This window comes from Schistocerca piceifrons, chromosome 1 (assembly GCF_021461385.2).
Source record: "Schistocerca piceifrons isolate TAMUIC-IGC-003096 chromosome 1, iqSchPice1.1, whole genome shotgun sequence".
NCBI lineage: Eukaryota > Metazoa > Arthropoda > Insecta > Orthoptera > Acrididae > Schistocerca > Schistocerca piceifrons.
Window position 1 is genome coordinate 626,512,709 of NC_060138.1, and position 19,917 is coordinate 626,532,625.

Genomic DNA, 19,917 nt, shown 5'->3' on the forward strand with positions numbered 1-19,917 from the left:
TAAGTGTCCTTGCTCGTGGAAACCAACTGCTTAAAATTTCTGGCCTGTAGGCCAGATTAGTCATTAGTCATTTCCGGTAATCCAGATGTCTAGCCGCTCGCCCCTTCCCTGCCCCTCTCCCAGGACTGAACACGCAAGACACGGTAACCAGATAGCTAGCTTCTTTAATTTACTTTAAAAGCTGGATGGAAGGATTGTACCGCTACATTTTCCCGTTACTGTTCCGCTCACATAAGTAGGGAGCTTTTAAACGACTGCCAGTAGGCCTCTTTACGAGCCCTAAGATCCATTATTTTTTCCTTGCGGTCCTCATGCGAGATGAGCGTGGAATCTAATGGAGTCCTGCATTTCGTTGCGAATAGTGTTTCACGAAATGGTCGAGTTCTTCATTCCAGGGATTCTCATCTAACTTCACGGAACACTTCTGTAACACTCTCGTACGAATCGATATGACCGGTACAAATCTAACAGCAGACATCTGAATTACTTCCATTCCTTCCTTTAATCCGATGTGGTGAAGATATCAAATACTTGAGCGGTTGTCAAGAATATGCAGTATAAACTTTGTATTTGTCTGTTCGGTGTCTCCTTTTCCGGAACTCGTCCAATAAGCTACAGTCAGTTATTTGCCGTCCCTACAACCGACTTCGTGTGCACGTTTCATTTATGCAATGTTACGCACAGATATTTAACCGACTTGTCTGAGTCAATCAGCACATCGTTTTTATTGTAATCTAACGTTACAGAAGCGTTTGTCAAATTTGTTTGCAGTAACTTATATACATCTAGATTTAAAGTAAGATCTCATTAGCCACGCCAGATAGAAATTCTGCACTGGCCATCTGTAATCCCCCGCCCCTCGTACTGTTATTCAACCATGGCGCTTTTCCTCACACAACAGAGTCGTCAGCAAACTGTGTCATATTGATGCCCGTTCTATGCGACTGATCGTTTAGGAACATGGAGAACAGGAGTGGTCAGGTCACACTTCCTTCCAACAATACTTGCATTACCTTCGTGTTTTACTCACCGTCTTCGACAATAGATTAGGTTCTACTCCTCAAACGATATTCTGTTCAGTGTGGTATAGTGTCGAACACATTCCAGAAAAATAGGAATGCAGGATGTCTCTTGGCCTGCTTTCCTGGTTCATAGGATTTCATGTGTGAAAAGTGAGAGCTGTGTTCGCACCGTTGATTATTTCTAAATCCACACTGATTTATGGACACAAGCCATTTTGTGACACTGGGATCTAACGAACCTTTTCGGTATACTTTACATCTCCCATTAAATATTTCCGAACATTCTGTTGAGTTTCATCCAGCTCTGTTCCGGTACGACTAGAGCGTAACAGCTACCATCAACAGCGGTGAATTCAACGATTCGTTTACCGCTGTTTCGAAACTATACTACTAGAATCTCGTTATTCCCATTCTCTGTACTTCTATGACGATTCAGTTTCGCTCTCTGTATGTGAACTGGCGATATGTCATTAAAAGGACTGAATTTGGCTTAGCCTACAAAGCGGGCACTGTGCGTTGGTGAGGATTGCTGTACCTTCGAAAACTTCTTAGAATTTCACCTCTAGTCAGATTAGCAATAGTTTAATATTTTTTCTCACTCCATTTTTAAAATAATAGCACTCTTTTTACAGTCTTTTACTGAAATTACAAATATGACTGCGGAAAACCAAAGTATCTCAAAATGCGACAAAATGTTCCACGGTACAACTAGGTCATGCACCTCAAAACAAATATTCTAGTCAAATTTAAAAAATGTTGTAAGCGAGAAAATATAGTAAGTACTGTATTTAATAATTTACCTGATACATATCTACTCTATCGCACATCAGTAATCAGTAAAAGAGATCAAATTAAATAGAAGTATTATCAAGAAACATGTTGAAATAAAAGTTATTGCAAACTAACACATATTTCAATCTTTAAGAATGGTAAATTTGTTAAAACATTAATGGATTCCTTTTTCAACTAACTAATGTTCCGTCGTAGCAGACACTCCGTTTCAAAGTAAAATATGGTACACGACCAACGAAGCATGGCATCTATACGTTACATAAATGGTCTGGAAAATACGCAGAACTTTATTCACCATAAAATTATACAACTGAAGAATTAACGATATCTTTCAAACAGTTTTAATAGCTTATGCCTCACTTAAAAGTGTAGAACTCGAAATATTTGCAAATGATACACGAAACGCAATCTAATATAAAACTTCCTGGCAGATTAAAACTGTGTGCCGGACCGAGACTTGAGCTCGGGACCTTTGTCTTTCGCGGGCAAGTGCTCTACTGGCAGAACTAAGGCTGTGAGGACGGGGCGTGAGTCGTACTTGGCTAGCTCAGTTGGTAGAGCACCTGCCCGCGAAAGGCAAAGGTCCCGAGTTCGAATCTCGGTCCGGCACACAGGTTTAATCTGCCAGGAAGTTTCATATCAGCGCACACTCCGCTGCAGAGTGAAAATCTCATTCTTCAATCTAATATAACACAAAACCAAAAAACAGCAGACAATACTGGAAATTTTTTATGACTGTCTGTAATGCAACACGATCCTCCATGTACAACACTCTCCCCTACATATAATGTACCTGGATAGCTGATTTCACGAGGTACTGCACCCCTGAACTAACAAGGGGGATCCAACAGTTTTCCACAGCACAGCGGACGTCCAGAAATCTATGGCCAACACTGCCCCAGAAGATTAGCATCAGTCCTCAGTTTGACATTTTGTCTGTGAACTGTAGAGCGAGCAGCGCTTTTGGTGGAAGATGTGGTTATGCCGACAGAGCGCTACAACTAGCGTACAAGAACACTAATTAGAGGAATAAAATTCCCGCCTAGCGATGCAGTGCTGTAAGCAGTGATTCACAAGATTATGCTCGTGTGCGGTTTTTTTGCGTTCGTTATATTAGTTACTAACGTCTTTATTCTTGCGAATGTTAACACATTTAGTCAAAAATAAACATTTTCCAAAGCTTGTCTTGTTGTCCTACTTAAAAGTCACGCTGCTTAAGAGTCAACATGGCTTTGCGAAGCAGCCTGTAGATGTCCCTTTGACGTAGTTGGTCCTGCTCGCTCTACAGTTTGCAGACGTGCTGCAGCTGGTAAGCTCTTCTTGCACCATCCGAGCAAAGCAGCAGCCATCTCCCTTGGAACCGAGAGCGGCCAATAACCCAAGCGACAAGCGCCACTGCACCCGACATGATTGATCTACGGCCAGCAGAGGACTCCACGCTATACCTCAGTACCCGCAGGCGGAGCCTCCTTCACAACTCAGATGAGACCTTCAGCAGTCATACCGTTTGCACACATAAAAAATTCTCGTTTTAGTTGTCGCTTGAAATCTGGGTGCAGTTTCTAGCTTTCCTGTAGTGTCTTCGTCAGCAACAATTGACTGTTATATTTGCTGTTGTGGTGACTATTTATAGCCCATGGATCCCTAGATGTCTTGTGATCGGTCGACGGAAGTTATTATTAAGTCGTTCTGCCTGAGATTTTAACTGTACTGGAGTGCCAGCGTTCTCGTAGGAAAGTAAGCAATTCAGAGTATCTCTCTGTGCCTTCTCAGTGGCGAATGCTGGCTTCGACGCCACTAACGGTATAGCTGCTGTCCCGGTAGAATCTGTTCTCGTAAATTCCAATTCCTAGTGCTCCTTACATACAGAAACACAGTATGCTGAAGCTGGGACAAGATTTTAGCTTATTTTATGAGACTTCATTCTGCGATTGCTGATCTCTCAAGCTCTCGATTTTAAATGTCACTTCGATGTTCTGCACAATTGTCGGTAAGCCTGATATAGCGATTGTCCTAAGCAGGCGCGGCATCTCCTTTATCTTCTTGGGTGGTCTTCCCTGTAGCTTACTTATTTTGCTAGATGTATCACCTTAAAACGGGACAGGTGCAATAGGTAAAGCGCCGCATGATATTCAATATTTCCGAATTTTCGTTTCTTAGACGGCACTAACTTCGTATCTCAAACCCTGTAAATATTGTGACGGAGCACGTATTTGGGATGATTTGTGCTTCGGCGCCACGTGGTCAGACCATGAATATGAAGTCAACCTAGCCTATCGGTAAGACTGTAGGGGTCGCCCACTCCTGGGCTGGGACTCCTGCTGTTTTGTTAAGACATGCGGCCCGAGGACCTGTGCGGCGCCGTTAACAGCACTAAAACAAGATTAATTATTACTGAATTTATTATTCAATATATATCTCGTAACTGTGGCCTCAGCGGCAGCCGGTTGCTACGTAGGCTGTAGACGGATCTGATGTCAGTGGCAAACTAAAGGCTGCTAGATTGCGCTGTGTCAGCCGAAGGATCGGTCGGCGACTCTTCGTCTGGCAGGTTGCCTACACGCCAGTCCGTTCGCGCTTCCAGAGCGGGAGATGGCTGCAAAGGAGGCGTGACCGCCAAGCGTGTGTAATTGATTCACACACCGTCCTGAAAGTGCTCGGTCCCTCTCTGATCACTGCCCTCATTGTTGCATCAATGGACCGTCGTGTCGGATGCTGTGATGTCTGATGTCGCAAAGTACGTTGGTTCTGGCCCGCCAGTTAGATAGGCCCTCTGGTGCGTACAAAGGTGAAGTATGAGGTCAGCTCGTGTGCAGAACTGGAACAGTGGTGGTGGAACCATGGATGCCCATCAGTGGCAGCTGCAGTCCTACACTCTGGCGTCGGTTGTTCATGATTACTGAATTGCTGTCACTACAACAGGCAGCGATAGCATGACAGTGAATCTAGTGCAAACGACATGGACGCCATCAGTCCTACTAATAGACGACCTGCAAGCTATCTGGTAGGGGTATTTATACTGAACTGAGGAAAGGAGTTGCTATGAAATGTCATTCGTACTGACCGAATCGGTCCCGCTTATTACGTGTGGTAAGCGGTCTCTCGCTTGTGCATTTGCTTAACGAATTTGTTTCAGTACTGTAACCAATCTGCCTGAACCCTGATAGCCATTGTTGCATCTTACTTAACGTTGCGAAGCCAGTTCGATGTCCGCTTGTCTTGTAGTATTCCGCTGAGCTCGCTCCCATTCACATACAGAAATGTTGATGTTGCACTCTTGGAGAGCGATTAACCATCTATAAATGTTAACGCCGTGCGGCTGGCTTGTGTTCACACATCCCTACTCTTAAGCAATGCCGAGCTGTGAGGACAGAAAATTTGACTCTCCCATTCCCATACTACTTTGTTCGTAACAAAACGAAGGGTGAAACGAAGCCAACTGTAATGTGTTCCCCTCAAAATGCTCCATTACAAATTTAATCATTGCAGGTGACAATGGAAAACCAATGCCATGCCGCCGGGTATTCTGACAATCGTCAACATACCGATAAAACGCAGATGGGCGAAATGGTGAAAAAATTAATGAACTGAACTGTTCACATTCGTACGAGAGCACTGGCACCACCAGTGCAAACATGGACACAATCACTTGTAGAATGACGTAATGATGACCTGTACCGACCAATCACAAGCCATCTATGGGCTATGGATGGACACCACAACAGCAGCTTTTTGCGACAAAGACAACCAAGGACTTATTCGAAAACTCTAAATTTTAAACAGATTTGACGCGACAAATAAACCGATAAAGTTTTATACAGCAATGTCGTAGAGAAATACGTAGGTATCATATAGTGTGTGCACTTTTTTCGTGCCTGACACCACAAGCTCCTTTCCTAACCTGCCCAATATTGGAACGCACGCCCCTTTCCCCACTTACCTACCCATATCCTGTTGACGGGGATGCCTCTCGTAAGCTGAATGGACGAAGAGTTTACAGTGACCAGTCTCCACATTCGGTCCATGCCATCAGCGACACGAACAATCCAAAACCTACCACTAATCCTAATGTGAGCATGATGCCGTTTCGTGGTGTATCCTGGAAGGTGCCTCGACAGAAAATCTCAAGTTTAGAACATCCAATACAGATCCCTATTGCACCGCATTGGGGCATTTGTCCAATTGCGAGTAACAGCTGTCACGCTATGATGTTGAAACTGCACGAGTACAGTATTCCAGTCGCCTCAAATCTACGCTAGTAAATTATGTGCAAAATATAAAAAGTAAAGGAATGAGTGCCTGTGTCTTTTTAGAGTTATTAAAACTATCAACTTTTCTCGCATCGTCGCTTCTGTTTCCATTTACCCTTGTCATCTTTTATGTGTTGTATACTCATTCCTTTTAAGAGATCCCCGCTACAATTTTCCGGATAATTTAGATTTTTAAATACCTCTGCATATTATTCATACCTGTTACTCCAGTAACACAAATATCTGTAATGATAATAGAGATAATCTTGGACTACATCCAAAAATCATTGCTTTGAATCTGAGGAATTTATCTCCTTCCTCTCTATCAAATAAGAGAAAATGATAGAATGAGTAACTTGCACCCCATCCTGAAAAAAAGTATAGCTTCAATTTTGCGAAGTATTTCATCTGTGTAGGTATTGTTCTAAAAGTATTATGCTCCTGCTGGATTCACCAAACCTCTTCCTTTATCTTACACCCCCTTTTGACTTGTAGATGACATGGAAATATGATCGATGTAAGTGGCGCCCGTCCTTGAAGCAGAGCACTGGGACAAAGGAAGGAAAAAGTTTTTGAGGGCAGACAGCGTTTTCTTCTCAGAACTTGTACAGCCTTAAGAAGTAAATACCACAAACCCAGAAGAAAATTCAACCAGGTAAGTAACAATGAAGCTCTGTCGCTTTAATGTGTCATTGTATACTATGCTTATGTCGTTTGTGTAGCGTTTCACAAAATAGTTATCAATACTACATATATGTATCTTCACTAATACATAAATAATCACAATGGAATTTTAAGCTCTGTTCTCGCGTTTTCAGAAAATAATGAGGAAACAATAATGATGACCCACCTTCTTGCAAGAGCACAAATTTTATTATGTCTAATACCAAAACATTTTTTACCACAGTAGTGCAATTCTCGTTTATTGTTTCCTAAATATATGTACACATAAATTTTTTGTAGGTTAGGAAGTTGTTCACGAAAGTTCTTCTTAAATTATATTATGTGTGTTTTACCTTTTTAATTTTATGTGTGTCTGTTTCGTCGGCCGGTGTGGCCGCGCGGTTCTAGGCGCTTCAGTCTGGAACCGCGTGACCGCTACGGTCGCAGGTTCGAATCGTGCCTCGGACATGGATGTGTGTGATGTCCTTAGGTTAGTTAGGTTTAATTAGTTCTAAGCTCTAGGCGACTGATGACCTCAGAAGTTAAGTCGCATAGTGCTTAGAGCAATTTGAACCATTTTTTGTGTCTGTTCCAGCCTACAGAATCAGCCGCAAGTCTATATTAATACAATATGTCATCTGGAACACGTTGATTTTAGGGAAGCGTGTGTATTTTATTTGAGCTTAGAATATACTGTCTAAACTCTGTATTCCATTAAAACAGTGGCATGTACCCCTTTTCTGACAAAATTTTTTGCTATCGATTCACGGCCACGAATTTGTGCACCTGTGTCTCCCGTTTCGTTTGTACGTGCGCGGGTGCACATAGATTGTATGTGCAAGTGTGTATTTGTGTGCGTGTGGGGGGGGGGGGGGGCGCAGATGTCTTTTATACTCTGTACATATAACTTAGGGAAAATATATAAGGGAAAATTCACAGACAGGTGTAGTAATTCATGGCCAACGAATAGATATGATAAGATATGCCGATGATATAGCTGTCCTGGCTGAAAGTGAAGAAGATCTTGTAGTCCTACTGAATAGAATGGATAAAGTTATGGGTGAAGAATATAATATGAGAATTAATAAAGCAAAAACAAAAGTAATGGCATGAGACAAAGAAGATCAAGTGAAAGTCCAAGTTCATGTAGGCAATGAACTGCTTGAACAAGTTGATAAATTTACTTATCTGGGCAGTAATATTACTAGGGATGGAAGGAGCAAGGCAGAAGTGAGAAGTAGAATAGCTCAAGCAAAGGCTGCTTTTAACAAGAAGAAAAACATATTAACATCTAAGAGCATCAGCCTTGAAACCAGGAAAAGATTTTTGAAATCATATGTGTGGAGTGTGGCATGCTATGGGTGTGAAACATGGACTCTCGGGACAGAGGAACAGCAGAAGCTAAATTCTTTTGAAATGTGGTGCTATAGACGCATGCTCAAAATAAAATGGATCGACAAGGTCACAAACGAAGTGGTTCTGGAAAGAGCAGGTGAGAAGAGAAGCTTCTGGAGTTTCATTGTTAAAAGAAGAGTGCAATCTACAGGCCATCTATTAAGACATAAAGGACTCCTGAACACAATCGTAGAGGGATATGTCGAGGGAAAAAGACCAAGAGGAAGACCACGACTGAGGTACATGGATCAAATCGTGAAAGATGTGGGATGTGACACCTATAAAGAAATGAAGAGAAAAGCTGAAAGACGCACAGAATGGAGACAAGCTGCCATTGTAGCTGTTGCAAACCAATCCTTGGATTGACCACTACGGAAGAAGATATAGCTTTTTGGATGTGGTAATTTTCTAGTGTTTTTCATAAATAGTAGAGATGGTTACAGAATATTAAAATCTGGAGGTCTGTTTCTGTGCCACTGGGGTGTAGGGTGCTGGTTGTTTTCATTAAGGTGGTGTCCAAATGTGGAGTATGTACTATCTTTTGTCAGTGCTTTTAAATGTTTTTTAATTTCTACAAGTATGTCCCATATACACTGAAGCAGAATCTTTGCCATTTAACTGGTATATACCTGCTTTATGAATTTATCTGTGCTAGGATTTTTAATCTTTTCAATCATCTATTGTTTGTTTTATAAGCAATATGTATATATATCGTATATTGATTTTTGACACTAAAAGAACCCACAGAAAATGAGAAAACAAGAAATGCTTGGGATATTTGTTGCCTGATGATTGAATTTTCGATGGCCTTCTTGTTGTTTCTTCCCACGAAAAATGTGTTTAGTTCTCATGTCTCACTACCTTTATGCATTGGAATTCTGTTCAGCCCCGTAAAATTTGGGAGGTGTTACAAATACGAATATTAATTAAAAAGTTTGGTAGATTTGACATGAAGATATCGGAAAAAGAACAACAAGTTTCCCATCGAAACCTGAAAAAAACATATCAAATAGTGCTATTGTTGTTATATTAGTGATGGTGCAGGGAATTAAGATGAACATAAAAGAGCTGTAGCGGAAAGATTAGGAACTCTAAACGATTATTTTATATAAATACTAGCCTTTATCCTATGGTTTTACCAGTATATACGTTTGGCTCACAGATTGAACAAACCTCCTCCTCCCTCTATCTGTCCGCCTCATTACATCACCTCTATCTGTCTGTCTCCTGCTTCGCACACTCTCTGTTGCTTCATCTCCTCCCCCATTCCCTCTACCCCCTCTTCCTCTTCCCCTCCCTTTGACCATATCCTCCTCCTCCCCCTCACTCTTTCCGTCACCCTCTTCCTTTTGCATCTCCTCACTGCCCCCCCCCCCTTACACCTTTCACCTCTCTGTCATCAACCTGTCAGCAGCCATACCTCACACATCAACCTCAACGACCTGCAGATTTTTTTTTCTTTTTAGTCATCAGTCTTCTGGCTTGTTTGATGCACACCACCCTCCTGTGCCAAACTTTTCGTCTCAGAGTAGCATTTGCAACCTACATCCTCAATTATTTGCTGGACGTATTTCAATCTCTGTCTTCCTCTACAGTTTTTGCATCTACAGCTCCCTCTAGTACCAAGGAAGTCATTCCCTCACATCTTAACACATCTCCTGTCATCCTGTCCCTTCTTCTTGTCAGTGTTTTCCACATATTCCTTTCCTCTCCGATTCTGTGCAAAACCTCCTCTTTCATTATCTTATCAGCCCACCTAATTTTCAACATTCATATGTAACACCACATCTCAAATCCTTCAATTCTCTTCTATTCCGATTTCCCCACAGTCCTTGTTTCACTACCATACAATGCTGTGCTCGAAATGTACATTCTCAGAAATGTATTCTTCAAAATTAAGTCCTATGTTTGACACTAGTCGACTTCTCATGGCCAGGAATGCCCTCTTGGCCAGTGCTAGTCTGCTATTGATGTCCTCCTTGCTCCATCTGTCATTGGTTATTTTGCTGCCTATGTAGTGTATTAACTTCATCTACTTCGTGACCATCAAACCTGCTGTTACGTTTCTTCCTGTTCTCATTTCTGCTACTTCTCATTACTTCCTTCTTTCTTCGATTTGCTCTCCCTATAGTTTAACTTTCTCTTTCTCAGAATTTGAACATCCTGCACCATTTTATGTTGTCGAACGCTTTTTCAAGATCAACAAAGTCTCTGAACGCGTCTTGATTTGCCTTTAGACTAGCTTCGATTATGAACTGCAACGTAAGAATTGCCTCTCTAGTGCCTTTACCTTTTCTAAAGCCGACCGGAGTGGCCGTACGGTTCTAGGCGCTACAGTCTGGAACCGCGCGACCGCTGCGGTCGCAGTTTCGAATCCTGCCTCGGCCATGGATGTGTGTGATGTCCTTAGATTAGTTAGGTTTAAGTAGTTCTAAGTTCAAGGGGACTGACGACCTTAGAAGTTAAGTCCCATAGTGCTAAGAGCCCTTTTGAACCTTTTCTAAAGCCAGACTGATTGTCATCTAGCACATGCCCAATGTTCTTTTCCATTTTTCTGTGTATTATTCTTGTCAGCAACTTAGATGCATGAGCTGTTACTCTGACTGTGCGATATTTCTCATACTTGTCATCTCTTTCAGTCTTCGGAATTATGTAGATGATATTTTTCAAAAGTTCTATGGTGTGTCGCCAGACTCATATATTCTACACACTAATGTAAATAGGGGTTTTGTTGCCACTTCCAATAATGTTTCTAGAAATTCTGATCGAATGTTATCTGTCCCTTGTACCTTATTTAATCTTAGGTCCTTCAAAGCTCTTTTAAACTCTGATTCTAATACTTCTAATACTAAATTCCCTATCTCTTTTAAATCGACTCCTCTTTCTTCGTTTATCACATCAGACAAATCTTTCCCCTCATAGAGGCTTTCATTGTACTCTTTCCACCTACCCACTCTTTCCTCGGCATTTAACAGTGGAATTACGGTTGTTCTCTTAATGTTACCACCTTTGCTTTTATTTACACTTATGTTTGTTCTGGCTTTCCTATATGGTGATTCAGTCCTTCCAACAATCTATTCACATTTTTCATGCAGTCATTTCATCTTAGCTTCCCTGCACATCTTATCCATTTCATTCCTCACTGGCTTGTGTTTCTATACTGCTGAATTTTTCTGAACGTTTTTGTACTTCCTTCTTCCATCGAGCAGCTGAAGTATTTCTTCTGTTACTCGTATAGTATAACTGAAATCTTCCCGTATCACCCGCCCTTTTCCAAATATACCTCCTCCGCTTGTGGTATTCGCTATTATTAGCTGAAATTTATTATAGAATTCAGTTGGTCTTTCTCCTCTCTCATTCCTAGACCGAAGCCCATGTTATCATGTAACCATTCCTTCTGCTCCTTCCCCTACAATTGCATTCCAGTCTCCCACGATTATTAGATATTCATCTCCCTTTACGAACTGTATTATATCTTCATATATTTTCTGTATCTCTTCAACTTGCGGCGTTGACACGTACACATGAACTACCGTTGTCGTTGTTGGTTTGCTGTCGATTCTGATAATAAGAACCATATCACTGAACTGTTCGCAGTAACACACTCACTACCCTAGCTTTCTATTCGTAATGAATCCTACTCTCGTTCTACATTTTCTGCTGATTTTGATATTATCCTGTACTCATCTGACCAGAAATCCTTGTCTTCTTTCCATTTTACTGCAGTGACCCCTTAGAATTTCTCATTTCAGATTTTCTAACATTCCTACCATGTTCAAGTTTCTGGCATTACACGCCCCGACTCTCAGAACGTTATTCTTTCGTTGCTTATTCCATCTTTATCTCATCGTCACCTCCCCTTTGGCAAGACCCCTCTCGGAGATCCGAATGGGGGACTATTCCGGAATCTTTTGCCAATGGAGAGATCATCGTGATACTTTTTCAAATACAGGCCACGTGTCCTGTGGATACACGGTATGTGTCTTTAATGGAGTGGTTTCCATTGCCTTCTGCATCCGCATGTCGTTGATCATTGCTGACTCTTCCACCTTTAGGAGCAGTTTCCCACTCCAAGGACAAGAGTGCATTGAACCTCTGTCCAATCCTCCACCCTCTTTGGCGATGTCATTGGCAGGACGATGGTGACTTTTTACGCCGTAAGCCCTCGGCCGCCAGTGCTGATTGTTAATAAAAAATTTAATCAGTGGCGGGTTTCTAAACTGGGACCGACGTCGTTTTGATTACTAGTCGGAGACACTACCCCTAGACCACAGCTACCAGCTGCAGGGCAGCTCAGTAGAGTAGGTTGATAAATCTGCCAGAACGTGCCAGTCATGACGGACAGGCTGCACATCAGGGACTTGAAAACTTTTATTTGCTCTTGATGTGTAGGTGAGCATGCAAAGCAGGTCGATTAAACTGGCCACTACTACTCCAACAAAACACATCTGTCATTCAGGCCAGCCTACATATCGGGGCTTGGAAAACTGTTTATTGCCCCTGACTATAGCATGCATTACAAAGGAGGTTGATTTAGCAAGCCCATAATTTTTTCACACTACATGTCTGTCATGAAGTGCAGTCTATTCACCAAGGGCCGGAAAAAAACACTTTTCCTCCCATATCTCCATCTCTACTGACGCTAGGCGGTTATAAATCCCACAGTGATGATGTTCATGAGGCCTGCTGTTTCTGTGCCCAATTTGGTTGAAATTGGTCCCAGACATACAAACGTACTCTACTTTATTCCGATAGTATGTCATCAATAAATTAATGTTTACTTATAATAGAAAGATCAGATTCTACGTATAACTTTTGGGAAAAAAGTAAAATATTTTCCAAGTCTATATCTGCACATATACTCCCCAAACCGTCCTACATTCTGTGGTGGAGAGCTTATATCACTACCTTCCCCCCCCCCCCCCCCTTTCCTCTTCCTTTCACGAAAGGTGAATGGGAAGAACGACCGTCTGTAGAATTCTGGATGAGCTCTGATTTCTTCGATTTTCTGGTCCTGGGCATTTCATGAGACATATGAAGGAGGAAATTATCGCCGTCTGACTCTTCTCCAAACACTCGCCCTCTGAAAACCAATGGTAACCTCTCTGCAACGCTGTCACCCTCACTAGACAATCTCGTGACGAAAAGCGTGCTGCTCTTCGTCTGATCTTGACGAAGTTTTCTATTAATCCAACCAGATAAAGAAGAGAAATACTGAAGAAACTGTCTCACAACTGTTCTTAAACCACTTATTTCGTGGGTGAATGATAATTACTTAATATTCTTCCAATAAATCTCAACCTCTCATCTGATTTTTTGACGATTAGTTTTATGTGGTCATTCCACTTGTAGATCGCTTCCATCGGTTACTTCTAGGTTTCTTACGGTTGTTATAGTTTCCAGTAAGTTTACACCACTAACTGGAATTAGGCACAACATTGCAGTGCCGGCAACAAGAGATGCACGTCAGCCTGCAGGAAACGACATTGTTTAGTCTTCAGTGGTTCATGATATTTACAGGACATATTTTGCTTCAGTAACCTTCGTGAGCCAAGTATCAGTGCTTTGAATGTTTTGGGACGAAGACAAGCAGTAGTTGTACGTTTGAATTTCTGGCAAACAGGGTGCGTTTACGTCACGATCATCGGTCAATAGCAATATAGAAAGTACATAATTTGAGTAAAGTTATTTTTGGGACAAATGGCGTGTGGGTGTGAATTCCTAAGGGACCAAACCGCTTAGCTCACCGGTCCCTAGACTTACACACTACTTAAACTAACTTATGCTAAGAACAACACACACACCCATGCCCGAGGGAGGACAGCCCGTGACATGACGCCTCAAACCGCGTGGCTGGGACAAATGATGTGAACTAATAATAATAATAATAATAATACCTTTTTCCCTTTTTTGTTTCGTTGCGGCCCTTACGTTGTAACAGTGTGAACTAGTAATTCTGTACATCCCTGTACTGCACGAATCATCAATCCTCCACAGAATTTCACTACGTTCCCGCAGGCAACAGAATCGTCTACAAAAAGCCCCGTGTCACTTACAAAGTTATCCACTAGATCATTTACATGTATTGCAAACAGTGATGGCCTCATAAGTCCGCCTCCGTAGCTGAGCGATCAGAGTACTGATGACTGCCATGCTAACGACCAGAGTTCGACTCCGGTATTACCAAGGATTTTTCCTTTGTGGGAGGAACTGTGCACTCAACCTGGAGATGCTAACTGAGGAACTACTTACATGAGAACCAGCGGCACTTCGATCCGGAAAGTCGGCAAAACGGCTGGGAGAGCAGATGTTGTCCACATGCCACTCCACGCCGCGTCCGTATGACACCACAAGGCCGAGGACCAGACAGTGGTCCGTCAACAATCCTTGGGTTTTCAAGGTCTGGACGAGGACCTCGTTTTAAAGGCCCCATCACTATGTAGTAGTGATGATGAGTCGGCTGAAGCTTAACAGATTACTCAGGAAGAATCGTGGCCGAGCGGTTCTAGGCGCTACAGTCTGGAACCGCGCGACCGCTTCGGTGGCAGGTTCGAATCCTGCCTAGGGCATGGATGTGTGTGATGTCCTTAGGTTGTTTAGGTTTACGTAGTTCTATGTCTGGGGGACTGATGACCTCAGATGTTAAGTCCCATAGTGCTTAGAGCCATTTGAACCATCAAAACACAAGCAAGTGGGATACGGAAGTACTAAGGAACGACGAGATACGTTTGAAGTTATCTAAGGCTATAGACAAGGCAAAAAGGAATAGCTCAGTAAACAGTACTTTGAAGAGGAATAAAAGGGGAACCACAGAAGCTGGAAAGAAAAACATATATACAAAGAAGGTAACTGCGAAGAAATCATAGGTAATAGAAGAAATACTACAGCTGATCGAGGAAAGGAGGAAGTGCAGGGAAATTCGGGAATACAGAAATAACAGTCGCTGAGAAATGCAATAATCAGGAAGTGCAATGAAGCTAAGATGAAATGGTTGCAAGAAATATGTGAAGATATCTAAAAAGAAATGATTGTCGAAAGGACTGACTCAGCATAGAGGAAAGTCAAAACACTCGTATTCTGTGAAATTAAAAACGAGGGTGGTAACATTAAGTGTACACCAGGAATTCCAGTGTTAAATGCAGAGGAGAGCGCGGATAGGCAGAAATACTACACTGAAGGCCTCTATGAGGGGGGTAGATTTGGCTCATGTGATAAAAGAACGAGCAGGAGTCGATTTAGAAGAGGTAGAGGATCCAGTGTTGGAATCAGAATTCAAGAGAGCATTAGAGGACTCAAAATCAAATAAGGCAGAAGGGGTAGATAACATTCCATCAGAATTTCTAAAATATTGGTGGAAGTGACAACAAGACTATTATTTACATTCGTGTGTAGAAAGTATGAGTCTGGCAACATACAGCCTGACTTTCGAAAAATATTATCCACAGTTCCGAAGGCTGCAAGAGCTGACAAGTACTAGAATTATCGTGGCTCTTCATGTATCGAAGTTACTGAGAAGGATAATATACAGAAGAATGGAAAAGAAATTCAGGATGTGTTATATGACGATCAGTTTGGCTTTAGGAAAGCTAAAGGCACCATAGAGGCAGTTCTGACGTTACGGTTGATAAGGGAAGCCAGGCTAAAAACATCAAGACGTGTTCATAGGATTTGTTGACCTGCAAAAAGCGTTCGAGAATGTAAAATCGTCGAAATTCTGTTCACAATAAGGGTAAGATATAGGGAGCGGCGGGTAATATACAATACGTACAAGAGCCAAGGGGGAATAATAAGAGTGGACGACCGAGAACGAAGTGCTCGGATTAAAATGGGAGTAAGAGAATAAATTACTCTTTCGCCCCTATTGTTTAATCTGTACATTGTAGAAGCAATGATGAAGATAAAAGAAAGGTGCAAGAGTGGAATTAAAATTCAAGGTGAAAGGGTATCAGTGATGCGATTCGCTGATGACATCGCTATGCCTAGTGAAAGTGAAGAGAAATACATGATCTGCTGAATGTAATGAACAGCCTAATGAGTACGCAATATGGACAGAGAGGAAAGCGAAGCCGGCCGGTGTCGCCGAGCGGTTCTAGGCGCTGCAGTCTGGAACACCGCGACCGTTACGGTCACAGGTTCGAATCCTGCCTCGGGCATGGATGTGTGTGATGTCCTTAGGTTAGTTAGGTTTAAATAGTTCTAAGTTCTACGGGACTGATGACCTCAGATGTTAAGTCCCATAGTGTTCAGAGCCATTTTTAGTAAATCGAAGAGACACGGAAGAAATGAGAAGTAGCATAAATGAGAACAGCGAGAAATTTAACGTCAAGATTGATGGTCACGAAGAAGACGAAGTTTAGAAATTCTACTACCTATGCAACAAAGTGACCAATGACGGATGTAGCAATGAGGACATCAAAAGGAGACTACCACTGGCAAAAGGGGAATTTCCGACCAAGAGAAGTCTACTAGTACCAAACATAGGCCTTAATTAAAGGAAGAAATTCCTGAGAATGCACGTTTGGAGCATAGCATTGTATGGTGGTGAAACGTGGGCTGTTGAAAAACTGGAACAGAAGAGAATCGAACAATTTGAGATCTGGTGCTAAAGGCGAAAGATGAAAATTATGTCGACTGATAAGGTAAGAAATGCGGAGGTTCTGCGCAGAATCGGAGAGGAAAGGAATGTATGGAAAAAACCGACAAGTTATATACGGAAAAAACTGACAAATGGACACCTGTTAAGACATGAGGTAATAACTTCCATGGTGCTAGAGGAAGCTGTAGAGGGTGAAAAGTGCAGAGGAAGTCAGAGCTTGAAATACATCTAGCAGATAATTTTGGACGTAGTTTGCAAGCGCTAGTCTGAGATGAAGAGGTTGGCACAGGAGAGGAATTCGTGGCGGGCCGCATCAAACCAGTCAGAAGACTAATGGCTAAAAAAACCTCCTTTTGGAAATTCAGTAATTACCTTTGTATCCGTCGATTTCGTCCCGTTAAGAGTAACTTATTGATTTCTGACACGTAGAAAGCCCTGAATTCGCTTATAAATCTGGTCCGATACTCGGTGAGCTCGTGTTTTATTTACTAAACAACAGCATGGAACTGCAGCGTATGTCTTCTGAAGTCTGGGAACGCGGTATCAACCTAGGCACTTGGCCTGCGGAATTCTGGACATCATGGACGAACAGTGATAACTGAGTCCCGCATTATCTCTATTTACAGAACGTGTATCGTTTTCATAGACGAGATTTTTTTTTTGTTTTCTCCAGAAACTTCATAATGAGAGAACATTAAACATGTTCTATAATCCTACAACAGACTGACATCAACGGTATAGGCCTGTAATTACATGCATCATACTGTGTAGACGTTCATCTTTCCCAGACACGATTATCTCGCTAAGTTTCTCAACTGTTGCGTATGAACTGAAACGTAATACTGAATCGAAACCCCTCAAATCAGCAGTAGCTCGAGTAAGACAGGGATGGCGGGTATGAAATCGGTAGTGTTCTATGCAAAGAAATCCACTCGGCACACAATTCGAGGAAACCACAGAAAATCTAAATTTGAATGAGCAGGTGGGAAACAGTACCCAGCTTCTCGCCTATTTTGAGACGAGTGCATTCACCACAGCACCACGTCACTCGGTTGTTATGGTTTCGAAGGAAGGGAGCGTCTGGTTAACAGCTACCGTCAGAGTTAAACAGTAAATGTAGTGTGTGTGTGTGTGTGTGTGTGTGTGTGTGTGTGTGTGTGTGTGTGCGTGCGTGCGTGCGTGTGTTTCGAGTTTGCTTTGGGATGTAAAATTCATAGAATTTTCGAAACGAATTTTCACTCTGTAGCGGAGTATGTACTGACCTAAGCTTTCCTGGTAGGTCCCAGATTCGTTTCCTGGTCTGACACACAATTTTAATCTGCTGTAAGTTTCGTACTATTTCATTTAATTATATGTTGTTGTGATTAGCTGTTTCAGCGCTTGTAACACACGGCGCAACGGCTTTTATAAATTGAGTGAACTGTCTCGTGCAAGACTGGCTGCCAGGACAAAAACGGTTTGTGTGACAGCAGGAGGCGGCGATTAAAGCGGTCACGCCTGTCAGTGCCAGCCATGGATTATTAGTGGGGCGTGTCATGGCTGCCACCGGCCATTACGGCAGAGGAGTCTGGCAGGTTCGCACTCAGATATCATATCTGCCTGACCACACGAAACAATGTAACGTGCACCCAAGGACAGGTCGAATTGTTCGACTGCAAGCCACTGTCTCAGTTGTTAAGTATTAGTGATTGATTTAGAATGGAACGATCACGTACCGCTAATGGTAGTACAAACAGTTGGCAGACTGCAGTTCACTGCTAGAATTCTAAGGATTATGGCAGCATACAAAACTCTCGTTAGATGCACCGTCCAGCAATATGGTAATCCGGGTTGCTTAGCAAGTGCCTTTAACCTACATCTACTCGAACCTAACTACAATAAATTTCACACTTGAGTGGAAAATGGCTCATAAAACCACTTTCGGATTACTTCGCGATCGTCCCACTATCAAGTAGCACTTGGAAAAATGAGCACTCATTTCTTTCCGTTCAAGCTCCGATTTCTCTTTCTTTATTACATTGGTCATCTCTCTCTGTTTTGTAGTGGTAAGTTCCTGTGGGATCAAACTGCTGAAGTCATCGGTCCCTAGGCTTACAGACTACTTAATCTAAATTGAACTAAGTTACCCTAAGGACAACACGCATCCATGCCCGACGGAGGACTCAAACCTCCGATGGGGGGAGCCACGCGACCCGTGGTAGGGCGCCCTAGACCGCGGGGCTACGTCGCGCTGCTGTATCCCTATGTAGGTTGAAGTCAATTAAATATTTTCACATCCTTCCGGAGTAATTTCGTTACTGAAACTTCATGATAAAATCTCGCCGGAACGAACAACGCCTCTGCTTCAATGATTGGCGACCCAGCTCGCTTATCACATCCGTGACACACTTTCCTCTGTTTTGCGATGATGCAAATGGAGCCGCCATTCTCTGACCTTTTAAAATGCCGTCTGTCAGTCTTCTTATAAGAACCCCATACTGTGCAACAGTACTACAGAAGAAGACCGACAAACCTAATGTAGGACGTTTCTTTAACATATCTGTAGCACCTAATTGTTCTACCAGTAAAACACAGTCTTTGGTTCGATTTCTCTACAACATTTTCTCTGTGATGAATCCAACATAAACTGTTCGTAATACTGTAATCTCTAGGAATTTAGTCGAAGTGACAAACCTCCAAATTCGTGTGATTTGTCGTGGAAGCGAAATTTAGCGGATATTTTTAGTAACCATGTGTAGGACCTAACAATTTTTATTTTTCAGAGTCAACTGCCACTTTGCGCACGACATAATCTTGTATCTAAATCATTTTTTCAGTTTGTTTTAATATTTACTTGGCCTTAAAAGTCTAAGCATCATCTGCAGACAGTCTAAGAAAGCTGCTCTGATTGTTTCCTAAACCGTTTATCCAGATCAAGAAAAGCAGGCAGCCTGTAACATTACCTTGAGGAACTTCAGATCTCTCTTCTATTTCAGTAGATGACTTCTCGTGACCTTTCTGACACGACGTGACGAATCCAGTCCTACAACTGAGACAGTACACCATAGGCATGCAATTTGACTGTCAGTCACTCACCAGGAACGGCACCAAAGCCTTCTGGTAAAACAAAAATATGGAATCAAATATAGCTCTATTGCCGATGGCACTCATTACTTCGTGTGAAGAATATTAAAATATTAAAAGTAGAGCAGCGTATTTC